General features: G+C 40.4%; 1 protein-coding gene and 2 long non-coding RNA genes across 3 annotated transcripts in view; all 3 read left to right on the top strand.

Annotated features, from left to right (window-relative positions):
* Nucleotides 1-3560: 3560 nt before the first annotated feature.
* LOC125376121 lies at nucleotides 3561-4921 on the top strand. The gene is made up of 2 exons (XR_007219034.1): nucleotides 3561-3713; nucleotides 4030-4921. It is a non-coding gene; the product is annotated as an uncharacterized LOC125376121 (long non-coding RNA).
* A 4262-nt stretch (nucleotides 4922-9183) lies between these two features.
* On the top strand, nucleotides 9184-12133 carry LOC124144505. Its single transcript, XR_006862422.2, has 3 exons — nucleotides 9184-9380; nucleotides 10172-10324; nucleotides 10636-12133. It is a non-coding gene; the product is annotated as an uncharacterized LOC124144505 (long non-coding RNA).
* Nucleotides 12134-17158: 5025 nt separating this feature from the next.
* Nucleotides 17159-21439, top strand: part of LOC124130706 — a 30253-nt gene continuing 25972 nt past the window's right edge. The window contains exon 1 of the mRNA XM_048387937.1: nucleotides 17159-17279. The gene's annotated coding sequence lies outside the window, so the exon portion shown is untranslated. The remainder of the gene's footprint in view (nucleotides 17280-21439) is intronic.

Raw genomic sequence — 21439 nt, 5'->3', positions numbered from 1 at the left:
CCTGAGTAGGACCCGGGTACCCACATGACCACCCAGTCCCGTGGTTAGTCACATGATATATTGATTAATAACAAAAACTCACTATAGCTCAGTGGTTACACTACAAAATGCTAATGTTCGCATTTCTTTGTGACGATGTACACATTCCTTTTGACTTATATATATTTGAGTAAAGATAAAACTTCAGTCAATTTCAGTTTTTGCATGGTCTGATCGTTTGATACATGTATCAAAATAATTTTGGCCAGGGCTGCGGTAAAACAATTCCCAATCAGACATCTTGAGACGTGCAGTGAGTACCCGGGTAGGGTCGGGTAATAGGGGGTCGGGTATCCGGCTAGTAAATTTGGACTTGTCCCAGGCCTAATTTCAGGCATTGTCCAGGTTGGCATGATATATATAATGGAGGACCAGTGAGAGATGAAAAACGGAAAAACAATGTGACCTTACACTGATTTAAATAACATGCTCATTCTGCAGTGTGGAGATCTGGACACCTCCCCGTGAAGAGAGCCTGGGCCAGGACACATGTAAACCCCAACATGTAGTCAAGCTAAGACCTTGTTCTGTCACATGAAGTTACTTATTTCCACTAATAAACGTCCAGAATTAGAGTGCAGAATGCAGTTAATGGTCTAAGGGAGATAATCGTGTTATATGCTTAATAAGAGTAAGGTCCCTTGTATGAGCTCCATACAGTGTGTTAACTTAAACTCCTCACATCCTGTGGAATTCTCCGTGTTCTATTTGGAAATGAAAGCTCCTCACAAAGATAGCCCATTCACGCACTGAGAAGGAGTTTAGAAATTACTGGTTATCTCCCTTCTTGCAAGGTCGAATGACGTCATAACTTAGTTGGGTTATGGGCTCAAATTATTTACCTTTGATGAAGTACAACGCAGTGTCTGAAGTTGCAATGTAGACCCCGAAGTGAGACCTTTGAAATTACCAACTAAACTGGTTCCACTGCAAGCGCTGCAACTTTAGCGCTTCTAGCTCAACAGGAGCACAGTCTAATTACCAAAGCTGAGTTACTTCCCTTTGACCACAAAAGTTCCCGCATGGAAATAAAATTGACTGAATTATCTCCCTTTGACTATGACAAAAACGTCGCAGATCGTCGACCAAGATCGGGTCTATCTGTCATTCTAATTTAATAAATAAAAACATATTACCGTATTCGACGTAATAAGCGCCCATGGCGCTCTCAAAATTAGAATGTTATTTTGGTGGGAAAAAACAGAGTTTAAAGATAGATTTCGTGGTTTATGCTGACAGCCTGAAATGTTTATGTACGAGGGTCCAGAATTAAATGCCCATAATAAAGGGTGCATATAACACACGAGTGCGTATTATACGCGAATAAATAAGTCTTGAGTACCTTGATCAATCGGAAGGGGTGCTAATTGGTACTGTTCACTAGCCAATATCTTAGCAAATGTCGCCGTGGGCGCTTATTAGAGCGGAGCGCTTATTACGTCGAATACGGTATTTAAGAAACTATCTAGATCTGAACCTGTGTAGAGGGTTTTTACCTTGTTCGTAAATTAACAATGATCCTTTTTCACATTGTGCTTAAATTTCGGTTTTCGGGTTCAGCTTCCTCTCAAAAGTCGACCAGACATTTTTTTAAATTTTAAATTTTAAATTTTTTAATATTTGGTATAGACCGTCAAAGCCTTGAATAGACGTGTAGTTTCATGCAATAAAGAACCTCTTTTCCATTTTTTATACGTATCGCCAATAATTTCATACATAACCAGTTCGTTTGTTTTCAATGCCGTGATACTGACAAAACGACTGGAAGCGAATGCGCAGAGACAGAAATTATGACTGGGAAGTGGCAAGTTCACTGTCAACAACATTATGTCAAGTGCATAGCACACTGTTTATAAATTAGTTACTGTTTTAAAACCAGTTGGAAGTGACAAATACTAAAAGTAATTGCTCGTGAGATAAAAAAAATACGATTGCAAAATAAACAAGGAATCTTTTACAGTATGTTAACTCCATGTCGCAGTCACGCATGGCAACCAGCTGTGTAGTATACAAACAATGTGGGCCTTACATCATAACAACTAGTGATGAAGATACATTTCTACCCGACTTCACTGCCCCATAATGCTTCAGTGTTGCCAAGACGACACCATGTCTACTATTACCATCATCACTGAAGGATATTATTCCATCCCAGTGGCATTGAGAGAGTTGATTAAGTCAGTCAGTGTGAACAGGAAATTATGCTCCAGATCTATGCTGAAAGAGACCAGGTGGCACTGGAATTCACTATGCACAGTTGGCGTGATCATTGGTTTGAATCCCAGATTCATGCTTATTTTGCTTGTAGGTTTGTCAGCACCATATCCTTACTTCACCAAAGTGGTAAATGTGTGAGCCCTGCCTTACCCACATGATGTGACTGAAATATGACAAGACTCACTCACTCACCCACCCACCCTCTCCCTTACTCACTCACCCACCCACCCTCTCACTCACTCACTTACTCACTCACTCACTCACTCACTCACTCACCCACCCACTCTCTCACTCACTCATCCACCCACTCTCTCTCACTCACTCATTCACCAACCCACCCTCTCACTCACTCACTCACTCACCCTCACTCACTCACTCACAATTCCCGACATAGGTAAAATGCGTGAAGCCCATTTCTGGTGATCCCCAGCCGTGATATAGCTTGAATATTGTTAAAAGCTGCGTAAAACCATGCTCACTCACTCACTCACTCACTCACTCACTCACCCACTCTCTCTCACTCACTCATTCACCAACCCACCCTCTCACTCACTCACTCACCCTCACTCACTCACTCACAATTCCCGACATGGGTACAATGTGTGAAGCCCATTTCTGGTTATCTCCAGCCGTGATATAACTGGAATATTGCTAAAAGCTGCGTAAAACCACCCTCACTCACTCACTCACTCACTGTGCCGTGGATTGTGTGCAGGATTTGCTGCTGGGTTTGCCATCACTGTGGAGCAGGAGACGGCGGAGGGGCTGACGACAGAGGTGGAGTCCAAGTGGTCACAGGCCATGGCGGGAAAATCAGATCCTAATGATGCCAAATAAAGAACGGCTCTTGTATTAGTTTTTTTGTCTGCTTCATTGGCCCAAAATACTAAAACATTCAATATCTGAAATGAACAAAGTCTAGTTCTCATCCATATACACACATCTTTCTACTCCATCCCTTCAGTAATTAAGAACATTCAAAGTCAGTATTGGAAGGGAAATAACTCTTTGACATGTCATTCGTTGACAGATTTCACTTCTTAATCATGCTACTCATGCCACTTTCACTACCCTTTGTGAACTACGTAATATTTGTGTAATCAGGGCTACTCACACCTGGTAATCTGAGACTAGTGAAAATCTGGACTGGGTGATATCAAATGAGCTGTGGACTATTTGGATTCAACTGAAGGTGTCTACCATGTGTACCTGGCCTTCCTATTTCATATATAATTGCATATTGCTGTGACATAGCTGTAGTGCTGCTGACAGAGACATGCACTGACTGTATGCTTGTGTGTCAGAGTGAAGACCGAGGATGGGTACGAGGAAGTTGGGAGTGTATCGGAGACTGTGACAGACCAGCTGAGTGATGACAACGACCCTGGCTCCATCCCTGTGTCGGACATTCTGTCACCACCCTCCATCACCAGCAAACCAAGCAAGCCCAAGAAGAGGTCAGTAACAACTTGTCCCCATTTCACGCAGTATGCACTCAGTTGAAAAGCATGGAACAAGGGCCATAACTCTGTTAAAAATGAATGTACAACACCATTTTTGCGAACTCATTTGAGATTGTGACCAGTAACATCAGTGTGTAAACTTTCATTTTTCTAACTTGAATATTTATTGAGAAAATTTGTCAACATTGAGAAGTGGACGGACGGACACTCCGTTCCTATATCCCCCAGAGGGACAATAATGGTATTTCCTTGCTTTATTTTGATCTACTGAAGACTTAACTCTATTAGTTCTATTTGTTTTGTATTTCAGGAAGAGATGAGGAAAAAGGAGACTGACAAGATAGCTGATAGAAAGAAAGCATGGTTGAAGTGACATGGACCATAACACAGACAGCAGCGTCTCCATCACCCCGAGCACGGAGTCGGACATCAGTGTGGTGCTTCATCAGCTCGGATACAGGACATGGATGTGTCAGTGGGTGTACAGGGTTATCTCCCTTGTGTCACTGACCACCTGAGGAATGAATTGATGGCGGCGACTGTGTGTGTCAGGACAACATGAAGTGTGACAGATATGTGTTGACATTGAAGTGAAAGGTTCCATTGGAAGGATATTGATCATTTCCACAGACTTCTGGAAAGTAGAACTTTGGCCTAGATTGATATATATTTATATATAAAGAGGTGTTTGAGAGCATGAAACTGTATGTGAAAACTGTATGTGAATAAGAAAAGTTTGATACGTTTTTGTCTGTGAGAAAAGTTTGCCAGGACGAGAATACCATGATCAAAATATAAGCCATGATAGACTACTCAGAGTCTGGTATCGAGGCAATGCTGATACCATGGTTACTGGTCAGCACTTTTGATATAAGAAAGTGTGAGTGAGTTTATGTAGGTTCGGTCTGCTCAATGAACAAAATATTAACTTAAGAAAAGATACGGATCTGCCCTTGTGAGCGGACTGACTGTTTCACAAAACCTCCTTCAGAAAAAAAAACAAAGTTATCATCGTCATTGCCCATCTCGCCATGTTATTGCATCTGTTCTGTTTCCATCAAGTATCCTATGCATAGCAATAACAAAGTAACAATACTATAAAAGTCAAAATATGCAGACAAAACGAAGGGAGGTAACTCGATTTTTCATTAACTACATTTTGTTGTATGCAGCAACTGCTATTAAACAGGTACCAGCCATTACATTTTCTGCTTGTTATTTTGAGGAAGAGCCATCGTGTAATACTCCATAGGCATAACGGGGAATACGAGGCTTTGTTGGCACTTGCACGCTGATTGAGTCACATGTCATATAACCTTTGCCTTGATTGCTTACGTAACACATAAAACCTTTCAGTGGGTTGCTGTAATTCAAAAACGAATTTTGTGGATTATTGATCCTGGCATATGGATAGGTAGCCGGGGCAGTATACTGTACACAATTAGATAGATATTATGTACAGTAACATAAGGCCATAATCAATTGTTAACTTTATTTTTATCGGATACTCCACCTCGCATCATTATGGTGTCCCCACAGTCAAACCTGTTAGTGTGTTGCCATGTTTCTGAACCTGATTAAATACCCCATACATGTGGTCCTACCAAACACTCAGGCTGCATGTGAATCATGTGTGACAGTATATGTACACACATGCCTTGAACAGCTGTGTGAAAGTGTCTACAGTCGTGTATAGGTGGTGCCCTATTCCAAGTTATTGTACTGACAGATACTGCTATGCTGTCAGGCTGCATATTGTAAGGACTGAATACCCTGGAAAGAAATAAAGAAATATGCACATTTGTGTGAACTATCCGATCAAAAGAAAATATACCCGCGTTCACATCACTCTCTCATGACAATAACCGGGAAACCCAACATACAAAGTTACAGGATTATATGACTTTCATGTCATCAAGTTTGGCGTTTTTGATAGACTACTAATTTCTGGTTAAGTCATCTATATTACTTAGGGACCGCCTCCATAGGCTAGTGGATACAGCATCTGCCCTAGAGGGAGGGTCGATGGTTGGATCCCAGTCATACCAAATGATACTCGTTGTTTCCCTGCCTGGCCCCGGCAATAAGGTGATATGAAACAAGGACTGGCTTGGAGTCCTTATGCTGTGTCTCAGTAGGGTACACAAGTGAAACTGCAGCATGGTATCTCAGTGGGCTAGCACTATAAAACCGACATTAGTCCGGACAAGTACCAGCAGACACACACACATGCATGCACCTCACTATGTAAGTGCAATAAGCTATAACGCGAGGTTAAACCCCATTTCACCTCATCTATATTACTAAGGTCATTTCTCAACTCAACTCATTCAGGAGAAAATGAACCTGATTGTGGTCTAGTCAAAGTACAATGATTGTTGTATTCGAGTTGAGAGCTGTAAAGAAGGAAATAGTAGGGCTCAGAAAATACAAAGCAACAGACAGGATCTTTCTAAATATTTCAGCAAAATTGTGTATGAAACGGAAAGTTTGTTATTATTTTCAGTAGGGCTGGGACGGGTAACTTGGGTCAGGTGGGTCCTGAGTAGGACCCGGGTACCCACATGACCACCCAGTCCCGTGGTTAGTCACATATGATATATTGATTAATAACAAAAACTCACTATAGCTCAGTGTTTACACTACAAAATGCTAATGTTCGCATTTCTTTGTGACGATGTACACATTCCTTTTGACTTATATATATTTGAGTAAAGATAAAACTTCAGTCAATTTCAGTTTTTGCATGGTCTGATCGTTTGATACATGTATCAAAATAATTTTGGCCAGGGCTGCGGTAAAACAATTCCCAATCAGACATCTTGAGACGTGTAGTGAGTACCCGGGTAGGGTCGGGTAATAGGGGGTCGGGTATCCGGGTAGTAAATTTGGACTTGTCCCACTCCTAATTTCAGGCATTGTCCAGGTTGGCTGATATATATAATGGAGGACCAGTGAGAGATGAAAAACGGAAAAACAATGTGACCTTACACTGATTTAAATAACATGCTCATTCTGCAGTGTGGAGATCTGGACACCTCCCCGTGAAGAGAGCCTGGGCCAGGACACATGTAAACCCCAACATGTAGTCGAGCTAAGACCTTGTTCTGTCACATGAAGTTACTTATTTCCACTAATAAACGTCCAGAATTAGAGTGCAGAATGCAGTGAATGGTCTAAGGGAGATAATCGTGTTATATGCTTAAGAAGAGTAAGGTCCCTTGTATGAGCTCCATACAGTGTGTTAACTTAAACTCCTCACATCCTGTGGAATTCTCCGTGTTCTATTTGGAAATGAAAGCTCCTCACAAAGATAGCCCATTCACGCACTGAGAAGGAGCTTAGAAATTACTGGTTATCTCCCTTCTTGCAAGGTCGAATGACGTCATAACTTAGTTGGGTTATGCGCACAAATTATTTACCTTTGATGAAGTACAACGCAGTGTCTGAAGTTGCAATGTAGACCCTGAAGTGAGTTTGTACCTTTGAAATTACCAAATAAACTGGTTCCACTGCAAGCGCTGCAACTTTAGCGCTTCTAGCTCAACAGGAGCACAGTCTAATTACCAAAGCTGAGTTACTTCCCTTTGACCACAAAATGTCCCGCATGGAAATAAAATTGATTGAATTATCTCCCTTTGACTATGACAAAAACGTCGCAGATCGTCGACCAAGATCGGGTCTATCTGTCATTCTAATTTAATAAATAAAAACATATTACCGTATTCGACGTAATAAGCGCCCAGGGCGCTCTCAAAATTAGAATGTTATTTTGGTGGGAAAAAACAGAGTTTAAAGATAGATTTCGTGGTTTATGCTGATAGCCTGAAATGTTTATGTACGACAGATATATTTTTCCAGAATTAAATGCCCATAATAAAGTGTGCATATAACACACTAGTGCGTATTATACGCGAATAAATAAGTCTTGAGTACATTGATCAATCGGAAGGGGTGCTAATTGGTACTGTTCACTAGCCAATATCTTAGCAAATGTCGCCGTGGGTGCTTATTAGAGCGGAGCGCTTATTACGTCGAATACGGTATTTAAGAAACTATCTAGATCTGAACCTGTGTAGAGGGTTTTTACCTTGTTCGTAAATTAACAATGATCCTTTTTCACATTGTGCTTAAATTTCGGTTTTCGGGTTCAGCTTCCTCTCAAAAGTCGACCAGACATTTTTTTAAATTTTAAATTCTTAAATTTTTAATATTTGGAAAAGACCGTCAAAGCCTTGAATAGACGTGTACTTTCATGCAATAAAGAACCTCTTTTCCATTTTTTATACGTATCGCCAATAATTTCATACATAACCAGTTCGTTTGTTTTCAATGCCGTGATACTGACAAAACGACTGGAAGCGAATGCGCAGAGACAGAAATTATGACTGGGAAGTGGCAAGTTCACTGTCAACAACATTATGTCAAGTGCATAGCACACTGTTTATAAATTAGTTACTGTTTTAAAACCAGTTGGAAGTGACAAATACTAAAAGTAATTGCTCGTGAGATAAAAAAAATACCATTGCAAAATAAACAAGGAATCTTTTACAGTATGTTAACTCTATGTCGCAGTCACGCATGGCAACCAGCTGTGTGTAGTATACAAACAATGTGGGCCTATGATGAAGTGATGAAGATACATTTCTACCCGACTTCACTGCCCCATAATGCTTCAGTGTTGCCATGACGACACCATGTCTACTATTACCATCATCACTGAAGGATATTATTCCATCCTAGTGGCATTGAGAGAGTTGATTAAGTCAGTCAGTGTGAACAGGAAATTATGCTCAAGATCTATGCTAAATGAGACCAGGTGGCACTGGAACTCACTATGCACAGTTGGGCGTGATCATTGGTTTGAATCCCAGATTCATGCTTATTTTGCTTGTAGGTTTGTCAGCACCATATCCTTACTTCACCAAAGTGGTAAATGTGTGAGCCCTGCCTTACCCACATGATGTGACTGAAATATGACAAGACTCACTCACTCAGCCACCCACCCTCTCCCTTACTCACTCAACCACCCACCCACCCTCTCACTCACTCACTCACTCACACACCCACCCACTCTCTCTCACTCACTCATCCACCCACTCTCTCTCACTCACTCATTCACCAACCCACCCTCTCACTCACTCACTCACTCACCCTCACTCACTCACTCACAATTCCCGACATAGGTAAAATGCGTGAAGCCCATTTCTGGTGATCCCCAGCCGTGATATAGCTTGAATATTGTTAAAAGCTGCGTAAAACCATGCTCACTCACTCACTCACCCACTCTCACTCACTCACCCACTCTCTCTCACTCACTCACTCACTCACTCATCCACCTACTCTCTCTCACTCACTCATTCACCAACCCACCCTCTCACTCACTCACTCACCCTCACTCACTCACTCACAATTCCCGACATGGGTACAATGTGTGAAGCCCATTTCTGGTTATCTCCAGCCGTGATATAACTGGAATATTGCTAAAAGCTGCGTAAAACCACCCTCACTCACTCACTCACTGTGCTGTGGATTGTGTGCAGGATTTGCTGCTGGGTTTGCCATCACTGTGGAGCTGGAGACGGCGGAGGGGCTGACGACAGAGGTGGAGTCCAAGTGGTCACAGGCCATGGCGGGAAAATCAGATCCTAATGATGCCAAGTAAGGAACGGCTCTTGTATTAGTTTTTTTGTCTGCTTCATTGGCCCAAAATACTAAAATGTGACAAACTGAATACTAAATATTCTGACATGTTCCAATGGGTGACATTAGGCCGAAGTATTGGACTTCGACCTCATAAAATAATCAAGTGTGGCTAAGATTATTGAAATGGTTGACATGGAACTGAGCAGGTCTGTGACACAACATGCTTTTTTTACCATATGTTTATACTCTATCTATATCTCCTATTAAAATCAGTTTGGGTCAAAGATTTGCTCATGTTCAAGTACTAGAAAAACACTCCATAAAATCCTCTAAATTTACCCTTTTTGACACATTTTAGCCTTATCTATGCTTTTAGCTTGTTACAAGTCCAAAACATTCAATATTTGAAATGAACAAAGTCTAGTTCTCATCCATATACACACATCTTTCTAATCCATCCCTTCAGTAATTAAGAACATTCAAAGTCAGTATTGGAAGGGAAATAACTCTTTGACATGTCATTCGTTGACAGATTTCACTTCTTAATCATGCTACTCATGCCACTTTCACTACCCTTTGTGAACTACATAATATTTGTGTAATCAGGGCTACTCACGCCTGGTAATCTGAGACTAGTGAAAATCTGGACTGGGTGATATCAAATGAGCTGTGGACTATTTGGATTCAACTGAAGGTGTCTACCATGTGTACCTGGCCTTCCTATTTCATATATAATTGCATATTGCTGTGACATAGCTGTAGTGCTGCTGACAGAGACATGCACTGACTGTATGCTTGTGTGTCAGAGTGAAGACCGAGGATGGGTACGAAGAAGTTGGGAGTGTATCGGAGACTGTGACAGACCAGCTGAGTGATGACAACGACCCTGGCTCCATCCCTGTGTCGGACATTCTGTCACCACCCTCCATCACCAGCAAACCAAGCAAGCCCAAGAAGAGGTCAGTAACAACCCCATTTCACGCAGTATGCACTTAGTTGAAAAGCATGGAACAAGGGCCATAACTCTGTTAAAAATGAATGTACAACACCATTTTTGCGAACTCATTTGAGATTGTGACCAGTAACATCAGTGTGTAAACTTTCATTTTTCTAACTTGAATAGTTATTGAGAAAATTTGTCAACATTGAGAAGTGGACGGACGGACACTCCGTTCCTATATCCCCCAGAGGGACAGTAATGGTATTTCCTTGCTTTATTTTGATCTACTGAAGACTTAACTCTATTAGTTCTATTTGTTTTGTATTTCAGGAAGAGATGAGGAAAAAGGAGACTGACAAGATAGCTGATAGAAAGAAAGCATGGTTGAAGTGACATGGACCATAACACAGACAGCAGCGTCTCCATCACCCCGAGCACGGAGTCGGACATCAGTGTGGTGCTTCATCAGCTCAGATACAGGACATGGATGTGTCAGTGGGTGTACAGGGTTATCTCCCTTGTGTCACTGACCACCTGAGGAATGAATTGATGGTGGCGACTGTGTGTGTCAGGACAACATGAAGTGTGACAGATATGTGTTGACATTGAAGTGAAAAGTTCCATTGGAAGGATATTGATCATTTCCACAGACTTCTGGAAAGTAGAACTTTGGCCTAGATTGATATATATTTATATATAAAGAGGTGTTTGAGAGCATGAAACTGTAAGTGAAAACAGTATGTGAATAAGAAAAGTTTGATACGTTTTTGTCTGTGAGAAAAGACTTTGCCAGGACCAGAATACCATGATCAAAATATAAGCCATGATAGACTACTCATAGTCTGGTATCGAGGCAATGCTGTTACCATGGTTACTGGTCAGCACTTTTGATATAAGAAAGTGTGAGCGAGTTTATGTAGGTTCGGTCTGCTCAATTAAAGAAATATTAACTTAAGAAAAGATATGGATCTGCCCTTGTGAACAGACTGACTGTTTCACAAAACCTCCTTTACAGAAAAAACAAAGTTGTCATTGTCATTGCCCATCTCGCCATGTTATTGCATCTCTTCTGTTTCCATCAAGTATCCTATGCAGAGCAACAACAAAGTAACAATACTATAAGAGTCAAAATATGCAGACAAAACGAAGGGAGGTAACTCGATTTTTCATTAAGTACATTTGTTGTATGCAGCAACTGCTATTAAACAGGAACCAGACATTACATTTTCTGCTTGTTATTTTGAGGAAGAGCCATCGTGTAATACTCCATAAGCATAACAGGGAATACGAGGCTTTGTTGGCACTTGCTCCTGATTGAGTCACCTGTCATGTAACCTTTGCCGTGATTGCTTACGTAACACATAAAACCTTTCAGTGGGTTGCTGTAATTCAAAAACGAATTTTGTGGACTATTAATCCTGGCATATGGATAGGTTGCCGGGGCAGTATACTGTACAAAATAAGATAGATATATGTACAGTAACATAAGGCCATAATCAATTGTTAACTTTATTTTTATCGGATACTCCACCTCGCATCATTATGGTGTTCCCACAGACAAACCTGTTAGTGTGTTGCAATGTTCCTGAACCTGATTAAATACCCCATACATGTGGTCCTACCAAACACTCAGGCTGCTTGTGAATCATGGGTGACAGTATATGTACACACATTTCTTGCACAGCTGTGTGAAAGTGTCTACAGTCGTGTATAGGTGGTGCCCTATTCCAAGTTATTGTACTGACAGATACTGCTATGCTGTCAGGCTGCATATTGTAAGGACTGAATACCCTGGAAAGAAATAAAGATATATGCACTTTTGTGTGAACTATCCGATCAAAAGAAAATATACCCGTGTTCACATCACTCTCTCATGACAATAACCAGGAAACCCAACACACAAACTTACAGGATTACATGACTTTCATTTCATCAAGTTTGGCGTTTTCTAAAGACTACTCATTTCTGGTTAAGTCATCTATATTACTTAGGGACCGCCTCCGTAGGCTAGTGGATACAGCATCTGCCCTAGACATGCTAGAGGGAGGGTCGGTGGTTGGATCCCAGTCATACTACATGATACTTGTTGTTTCCCTGCCTGCCCTTGGCAATAAGGTGATATGAAACAAGGACTGGCTCAGAGTCCTTATGCTGTGTCTCAGAAGGGTACACAAGTTATACTGCGGCATGGTATCTCAGTGGGCTAGCACTATAAAACCGACATTAGTCTGGACTAGTACAAGCGGCCACACACACATGCATGCACCTCACTATATAAATGCAATAATCTATTACCCCATTTCACCTCACCTATATTACTAAGGGCGTTTCTCAACTCGATGCCAAGCTTCGGGAGCAGGCATTCAGAAGAAAAAGATAAAAAAAAACAACGTTTGGTTGAGAACCTTATTGTGGTATAGTCAAAGTACAACAAGTTGTATTCTAGTTGGGAGTTGTAAAGAAGGAAATAGTAGGGCTCTGAAAATAAAAAGCAACAGACAGGATCTTACCCAAAATTTCTTCAGCAAATTTGTGTATGAAACGGAAAAATTGTTATTATTTCCAGTAGGGCTGGGACGAGTAACTTGGGTACTCGGGTCGTGTTGGTCCTGAGTAGGACCCGGGTACCCACAGGACTACCCAAACCCATACGGTTAGTCAGATTAATAACAAAAACTCACCATAGCTCAGTGGTTACACTACAAGTTGCTTATGTTCGCATTTCTTTCTGACGAAGCACACATTCCTTTGGACTTGTATATATTTGAGTAAAGATAAAGCTTCAGTCAATTTCAGTTTATGCATGATCTGATCGTTTGATATATGTATCTAAATACTTTTGGCCAGGGCTGCGGTAGAACAATTCCCCAATCAGACATCTTGAGACCTGTAGTGGGTACCCTGGTAGGGTCGGGTAATAAGGGGTCGGGTATCCGGGTAGTAAGTTTGGACTCGTCCCAAATTCCAGCATTTCCAGCATTGTCCAGGTTGGCATGATATATATAATGGAGGACCAGTGAGAAATGAAAAACGGAAAAATAATGTGACCTTACACTGATTAAAGTAACATGTTCACTCTGCAGTGTGGAGATCTGGACACCTCCCCGTGAAGAGAGCCTGGGCCAGGACACATGTAAACCCCAACATAGATGTAGCCAAGCTGAGACCTTGTTCTGTCACAAGTATTTACTTATTTCCTCTAATAAACGTCCAGAATTAGAGTGCAGAATGCAGTTAATGGTCGTGTTATATGCTTAAGAAGAGTAAGGTCCCTTGTATGAGCTCCATACAGGGTGTTAACTTAAACTCCTCACATCCTGTGGAATTCTCCGTGTTCTATGGGGAAATGAAAGCTCCTCACAAAGATAGCCCATTCATGCACTGAGAAGGAGTTTAGAAATTACTGGTTATCTCCCTTGTTGCAAGGTCGAATGACGTCATAACTTAGTTGGGTTATGCGCAAAGCACACAAGTTATTTACCTTTGATGAAGTACAACGTAGTGTCTGAAGTTGCAATGTAGACCTTGATGTGAGTTTGTACCTTTGAAATTACCAAGTAAACTAGTTCTACAGCAAGCGCTGCAAGTTTAGCGCTTCTAGCCTAACAGGAGCACAGTCTAATTACTAAAGCTGAGTTACTTCCCTTTGACCACAAAATTTCCCGCATGGAAATAAAATTGATTGAATTATCTCCCTTTGACTATGACAAAAACGTCGCAGATCGTCGACCAGGATCGGGTCCATCTGTCATTCTAATTTAATAAATAAAAACATATTATCTAAGAAACAATCTAGATCTGAACCAGTGTAGACGGTTTTTACCTTGTTCGTAAATTTACAGTGAATCTTAGATCCTTTTCCACATTGTGCTTAAATTTCGGTTTTCGGGTTCAGCTTGCTCTCAAAAGTCGACCAGACATTTGTTTAAATTGTCAAATATTTTGTATAGACCATCAAAGCCTTGAATAGACGTGTACTTTCATGCAATAAAGAACCTCTTTTCCATTTTTTATACGTATCGCCAATAATTTCATACATAACCAGTTCGTTTGTTTTCAATGCCGTGATTCTGACAAAACGACTGGAAGCGAATGCGCAGAGACAGAAATTATGACTTGGAAGTGGCAAGTTCACTGTCAACAACATTATGTCAATTGCATAGCACACTGTTTATAAATTAGTTACTGTTTTAAAACCTGTTGGAAGTGACAAATACTAAAAGGAATTGCTCGGGAGATAAAAAATACGATTGCAAAATAAACAAGGAATCTTTTACAGTATGTTAACTCTATGTCGCAGTCACGCATGGCAACCAGCTGTGTGTAGTATACAAACAATGTATCCAATAGAAACATTTGGAATTTGTCTCAAACTAGTCAGATAAGTTATTTTTTTTAAACGTCATTTTAAGAAGAGAGAGTGAGTGAGTTGGGTTTAACGCCGCTTTTAACAGTATTCCAGTTATATCACGGCGTGTCAGCTAAATGTGGGAGGAAAGCCCGAAGTGATGCAGGTCTCAGACGTTTACCACTTCGGTGAAACCCACGAGCACGGGTATGGTGCTGACAAACATAGAAACATAATCGGGGTGTACAAGGATTCGAACCCACGATCATAGGTTCCTGGCGTGTCCAAGGGACGCAACTCTGCACAGCGAATCGTGGCGCTTTAGACGACTGGGCCACCCGTGCCCCCCATTTTAAGAAGAAATTTCAAATTGAAAATGTATAAATTGTATGTAATGTAAATACCAAGTGATGTTAGCTAGGATCAATATTGTTCAGAGTAGTGGAAATTGAACATGTTTTCGATACATTTCTTCAAAGGACTGATACTGCATATAATATTGCAGCACAAAATGTCCGTATACGATGAAACCATTTTATATAGCTAACTATTCCAGCAAGTTATGTTATTCACCTATATGTTTCAACAGAGATCCTTGTCCCAAACATAGTGAGAATAAATTACTATTACATACTTCATAAAAGGATTTCTGACGACTCCAAAAACGATTGGGATACGCTTTTTACTGAAGTTACGTGATCACATTTGAACAGCTATGATCTGTCTGAATCATTACCAGATAAATCTACTGCAGAGGTTGACGATGTTTCAAAAGTGATGCCCCACTTCATCTTATTCAGTGAAGTGGTATTGAGATAGCAGCTGCTTATTGGTATGTTAAAAATGACAATTTGAACTAAGCAAACCAAATGATAATTGTAACGTAAAGACGTCAATCACGTCATATCACAATAGGTGACGTCAGATCCCAAGTACCCACCTTACAGAAATGCGTTCAGAATTGTATCTTCAAATTAATGTTCTTTGAGGGGCATTTAGAAGTTGGAGTACAACGTAAGGATAAGATATATGGATGAACAACTTTATTACAATTAGGAGCGACGTTTCGGTGTAGGTTCTAACACCGTTATCAAGCAAGTGATGTACAGAGTATGGTTGACAAGTACATATATCTTATCTTTACTTCGAATTAATGTGTTCAGACAGAATGGGTCATAATAGATACCAGTAGATCATGTGGGTGTCTGCCCAGACGCGAAATATTTATATCCCGACGTGGTATGGTTGGAATATAGTTGACTGATGTCAGTTGTCTTTGTCACAATCCCATCTTGCACATTAATTTTCCCAATATTCGTCGTTTTGTTGGTATAAAACTATCATAAAACATTTGTACGATGAAGTCTTGACCGAACAAGAACACATGAAACCTGCTTCATCAAAAGACCGTTGCAGACACTGTATGGTGTCATTGACAAGTCTATCAAAGAAGAAAATTATGTATGCTTGCCAAACTCTAGCACTAAAGCGAAACATTTCAATCACACTAAGCCCACACGTGCATCGAACCGCCCTATACCATATTCCAGACCAGTATAGTTGAATTCGAATATTATTAATCAACTATCTTCACGTGTCCCCAGAAACACGTGCTTGTCGTTAGCGGTGACTAAGCAGACGAGTGGTCAATCTCGGCGACATGATTGATTACATGCCATCTATTTCAAAAATAATATCATTCACTTGGTTGCCTGGACTCGGAGCTCAAACTGTAGTCATATCGCTGGAATATTGTTGAGTGCGGCGTTAACAACAGCAACCACAAAAACGAAAAAAAACTTATTTAAAATCAAATTTGCTGACACAATGTCCTGCAACGGAAATAATGCTCAAAGCGGGATTAAACCCACCTCATTCACTCACTCTGGTCTTTCCTGCTTCTTAAAACTTGACATAACTGAAATACAGTTATAACGGTGAGTGAGTCTGCATATTTGTTTGTTTGTTGTTTAACGCCACACTCAGCAATATTCCAGCTATATGACGGCGGTGAGTCTGCATAAGTGTTATAAGGGACTTGTGTGTGTGTGTAGGGGATTTTGGGGGATCCGACCCCTCATCTCCGACACTCCAGTGATTAACGTCATGAGCATTCCCCCCCCCCCCCCCCCCCCCCCCCCCCAAAAAAATATTAATAAAAAAAATATAAAAACAAATATATATATATATATATTACCAGTCCCTACATAATACCCAACGATATCACTTGTGTTTTGTTGTCGATCTTTCGATTGCTCCGTATGTTTTATATGGGCGATACATGACGAAGTATTCACGAACTGTAAATGTAGGTGTACGCGTTATTTAAGAAAAGACCATTTACTACAGGTTTATTAAAAAACGAATCAATTTAAATTATGCATGCCAGTTAGCCAAAAAAATCAATGGCATGACACTTTGAATTTGGCGGGAAAAACTCGCACTGCATTATGGTATATCACCACAGTAAACAACTGCGGTTAACGACAGCCAGGGTAAGTTATTTGTGGGTACATACAACTTTCCACGCATTGTCACTCGAAGTGCCGTTATTCATGCGTTTAGCGCACAGTGCATGCCGATGGTGACGGTGTTTCAAAGACGCCGCGACCTGCACGCGACTCAGGTGAGCGAGAGGGATCGAAACAGGTGCGAGCTTGTCATTGATTGACAAAGTGGGGGGTTATCAGTCCATTAACTAACATACCGTTAGCCAGAACGGAATGCTATCCCCCCAAACTGAGGTAAAGTTTGATACCCTGGCATATAGAGCTCTCGGGCGACTTCTTTGTGGAGTTTACGATACTATCGAGTAAATTGGATCATTTATAACAAATTGGCAACTTCTAAGAAGTATGTGTGGTTATCGCTGTGTGTAAATAACACTGACTTCAAGTGACTTATTGACATGGACGTGGACTTATTTTAGTCAGACTTGATATCAATGCCCTTTAGTTTTAACATGACTAACCGTGCGGGAGATGGCGAACTTAGGCTACCCATAAGAACGTGTCCATTCTTTTTACAGTCCAAAATCAAGCAAACTGCCGAAGATTATGACCATGCAAACTGTGAATGTAATATATTATAAAACTCCTTAACAGTTTAACCATATTTTGTCCATTATTTTCATTACATGTTTTTGTTTTTTGTGGACCCTCCCCCGATCTTGTCATGTTGTTGACTTCTTAATTACTTCCATCCGAGTCCCATGAAGATCCGGGTTAGAATAGGTTTTCAGCAACCCATGCTTGTCATAAGAAACGATTATGCTTGTCGTAAGAGGTGACTAACAGGATTGTGTGGTCAGGCTCGCTGACTTTGTTGATGCATAGCATCGTATCCCAATTGCGGGATTAATGCTCATAATATCAATCACTGGATTGTCTGGTCAGACTCGATTATTTACAGACCACCGTCATATAGCTGGAATATTGCTGAGTGCAGCATTAAACAACAAAAAAACAAGCAAAACTTCCATCCCACCCCACCCCATCTATAATCATGATAAGACATCATGCAAAAAACATCAGTTGAGCATATGCCCAATCAAGTTCCAGACATAGTAACTAGTGACTTGTGCAATACTGAGAGGGTGCCATTTTAATTTGGTATGCAGGTCTTCAGCAACCCATGATTGACGTATAAGGCGACTATGGCGATATCCTTTTTGTAAGATCGGTGTATGCTTGGCCAGGCTCGCTGACTTGGTTGAAGCATGTCATCGATCCCAATTGTGTGGATTGATGATCATGATATTAATCACTGGATTGTCTGGTCCAGACTCGATTATTTACAGCCTGCCGTCATATAGATGGAATATTGCTGAGTGTGGCGTAAAACAACAAACCTAACCAAACCAAAACATTTGGTACGCTGGACGCCAAGCCCTGTGAAGAGGTATTCTGGATGACATGAAATGTTTATCTAGTACGCGGATGCCAGTATTACAGTGTATAAACTTTCCGTCTTTCTTTTACTTGTAATGAGTGTCAAATCAATAAAATATTTACCCCAGTAGCTCTAAGTTTGTGAGCATGCATGGTCATACATCTATGTGAATATCCCAGTCTAATTTACACTGTGAACACTGGTATGACTCAAAGAGTTCTTAAACTGGATAGCCCAGTGATTAAAGCGTTCACTCATCATACAGAGGCCTGGGTTCGATTCCCCACATGGGTACAATGTGTGAAGCCTATTTAGGTGACCCCTGCCTTGATATTACTGGAATATTTCTAAAAGCGGCGTAAAATAACACTCTTTAATTGGATGCCAAGACAAAGTGGTATGCCGGACGCCTAGAGGGTCGGGGTTGGGCCCCTCGTACAGAGACATTGTCTATGTGTTTAAGGGTAAGCATCAACTGCCGGATATACTCCATTAACATAGAGCTTACATTCACCCAACATTGATTTTGAATTATTGGAATCAGAACCAGACCAGACCAGAGTAGTCTCCCTTTAAAAAGAATTAAGAACTTTTCTCAATTTTACTTCTTTGCACTTTTAGCAAAGATATATTACACAGCACTAATGCAAAAAATAACTTGTATTGGCGGTCAGTTGGTCAGTATGTTAATGCAGATCAGTGCATTTCCTACATGTAACACCTGGTGGTGGCATATTGTATTGAACCAACAGTCTGGATCTGTTAGCTCTAATACTTCCCAAGGGCTCAAGTATGGGCAGGTGTAAAGGATCATGCTGATAATCCCCTAATAACTTAATCTCCTGGGGATATGATCTGTCAATAGTGTACATATGTGTCAGTGGTCCGCCTTATGTAATCACCTTTTACTATGTATTCAATATGTGCTTGATTAGACCCTTGTCAGAACAAAGCTTTCCTACAAATGATCTTTTTTCAACATGCTCAATGAAAACCTAATAGTTAACTAAATTTTTTTTTGTATCCTTGGACACGAAAGATCTTTAATCCCCTCCTTGGTTGGAGTGACCTGCTTGAATGAATGAGGCTGGATAGGGAAACAATTCTTCTCATTTCAGGGTCAGCTTTGATTGTATACAGAGCTCCAGATAAGCTTTTGGTGTTGTGGGTATTTTACCCATGCATTTTAAAATCATTAGGTATCAGTAATTCTATCTGGGTATTCAAATTTCTGTTACCCACTAGTTTTTACACATGTGGGTATTTAAGTTAAATATTTAAAACACTATTCATCTAGTCCCTGCAAACTGGTGTTGTGTGGGTTCAAGAGCTTTATAGGACTCAAAAATACCACGATACTTCCACAAGAAAGTGTGATGGCAAATGATCATGATGTAACTGTCATCTTGGAATTTGGCAAGGTTGACGGAATGCCCGTTTATAATTTCAAAATAAGTTGCTGATTTGCTAATCGAATACGCAGGGTTACTTCACAATATTTTGATGATACGCACAAGTTTTATTTTTGTAGCTTATCTGTAATGTTCGTTGCGTATTTGATACGCTTGGATTTTATTTTACTGCATATTTCTGCATTTCTGATGCATATTTCATGCAGATACGCAGCTTATCTGGAGCTCTGGTGTATTTACTGATGAAGTATTGTATTATCAATCTTTTTTACATTTTATTTTAATCAGTGGTTCAATACACACCGCTAATTATCTTAAATTTACAAAATCATCTAAATTTACAAACACCTCATTTTTCAGAACATCCAGCATCTACAGTGAATTATTTTTTTGTTTTGGGTAAAACCTGATGATTAACTATTTTTTCCAACATTTTCAGGAAAAGATTATTAAAAAAACTTTTAAAAAACAAGTCTGAATTAAAATTTCCTATATCATGTTAAAATAGTTATTTATTATTATTTTTATTATTATTTTCCCAGTTTGCATGCCACAGGCACATGGTTTGGAATTCTAGATAGATCCAAGATAAGGTAATTTAGCCTGGAATAGTAGTGAGTGGTGAACCATGACATGTAATCGGCCAGGTCACTCATCCAAGACCTGAACATGCTTAGCAATCATTGGTCCATCTAATCCCTTCTTGTGACACTCCAGTATTTATTACTGGGGACCTCTTTCCTGTTGAAACTCCCACACATAGGAACGTTGACGGTAAAATACAAAAGGTAATGTACAAGTGTAAATCAGGTGGTCCAAGGCCTCACAAAGAAAATTGTTCAGAATCAAAATTGTTCCCACATTATGTGTAGGATAAAGCACGTCTAAGTTTTTTTTAATGATATTTAAAACCTGGGTTTTGCCCATAGGTTGCTGTTGCATATAGTCCATAATGATTAACCCCTTGCTGTCCCAGAAAACTGAAGCTATGATATTGCCAACTGATGCAATCCGTTTGTACATCTGTTGTGGACATGATGCAACTTGGTTCACTGTTTGCTTTCAAGTTTAGACTCAAGATCAAAGTGATGGACCCAGGTTTCATTCTAGGTTAAAATTTGCATAAAAAATGATAGGATTCTGCTGATAACTGGTCTAAAGATTCCTGGATATGTTCAGTTGTGTCAGCTTCTGATCTGGTGTCAGGATTCTGGGAACCTATCTTGTGGACCTCTTGCCAATTTGCAACGTCTGTTCTGACCCCAAACTGACCCAATTTTTGGCAGTGACCTTCTGAATTGTAACATATCGGTCGGCCATAACCATTCAGTGGACAGCCTCCAACTGAGTGTCAGACTTGACATCTTCAGGGTGACCAGTCTAGGGTCATCTTCTGTGCTACTTCTGCCTCGCTTCTATTTAACACTTGAATATGAAGAGCAGTCGTCCCCAACATGCTTTTCGTTTCTTCATGTATGCATTG

This window comes from Haliotis rufescens, unplaced genomic scaffold (genome assembly GCF_023055435.1).
Source record: "Haliotis rufescens isolate VD_foot unplaced genomic scaffold, xgHalRufe1.0.p SCAF_7, whole genome shotgun sequence".
NCBI lineage: Eukaryota > Metazoa > Mollusca > Gastropoda > Lepetellida > Haliotidae > Haliotis > Haliotis rufescens.
The sequence above is the reverse complement of the archived record's forward strand: the minus strand, read 5'-3'. Positions and strand labels throughout refer to the sequence as shown.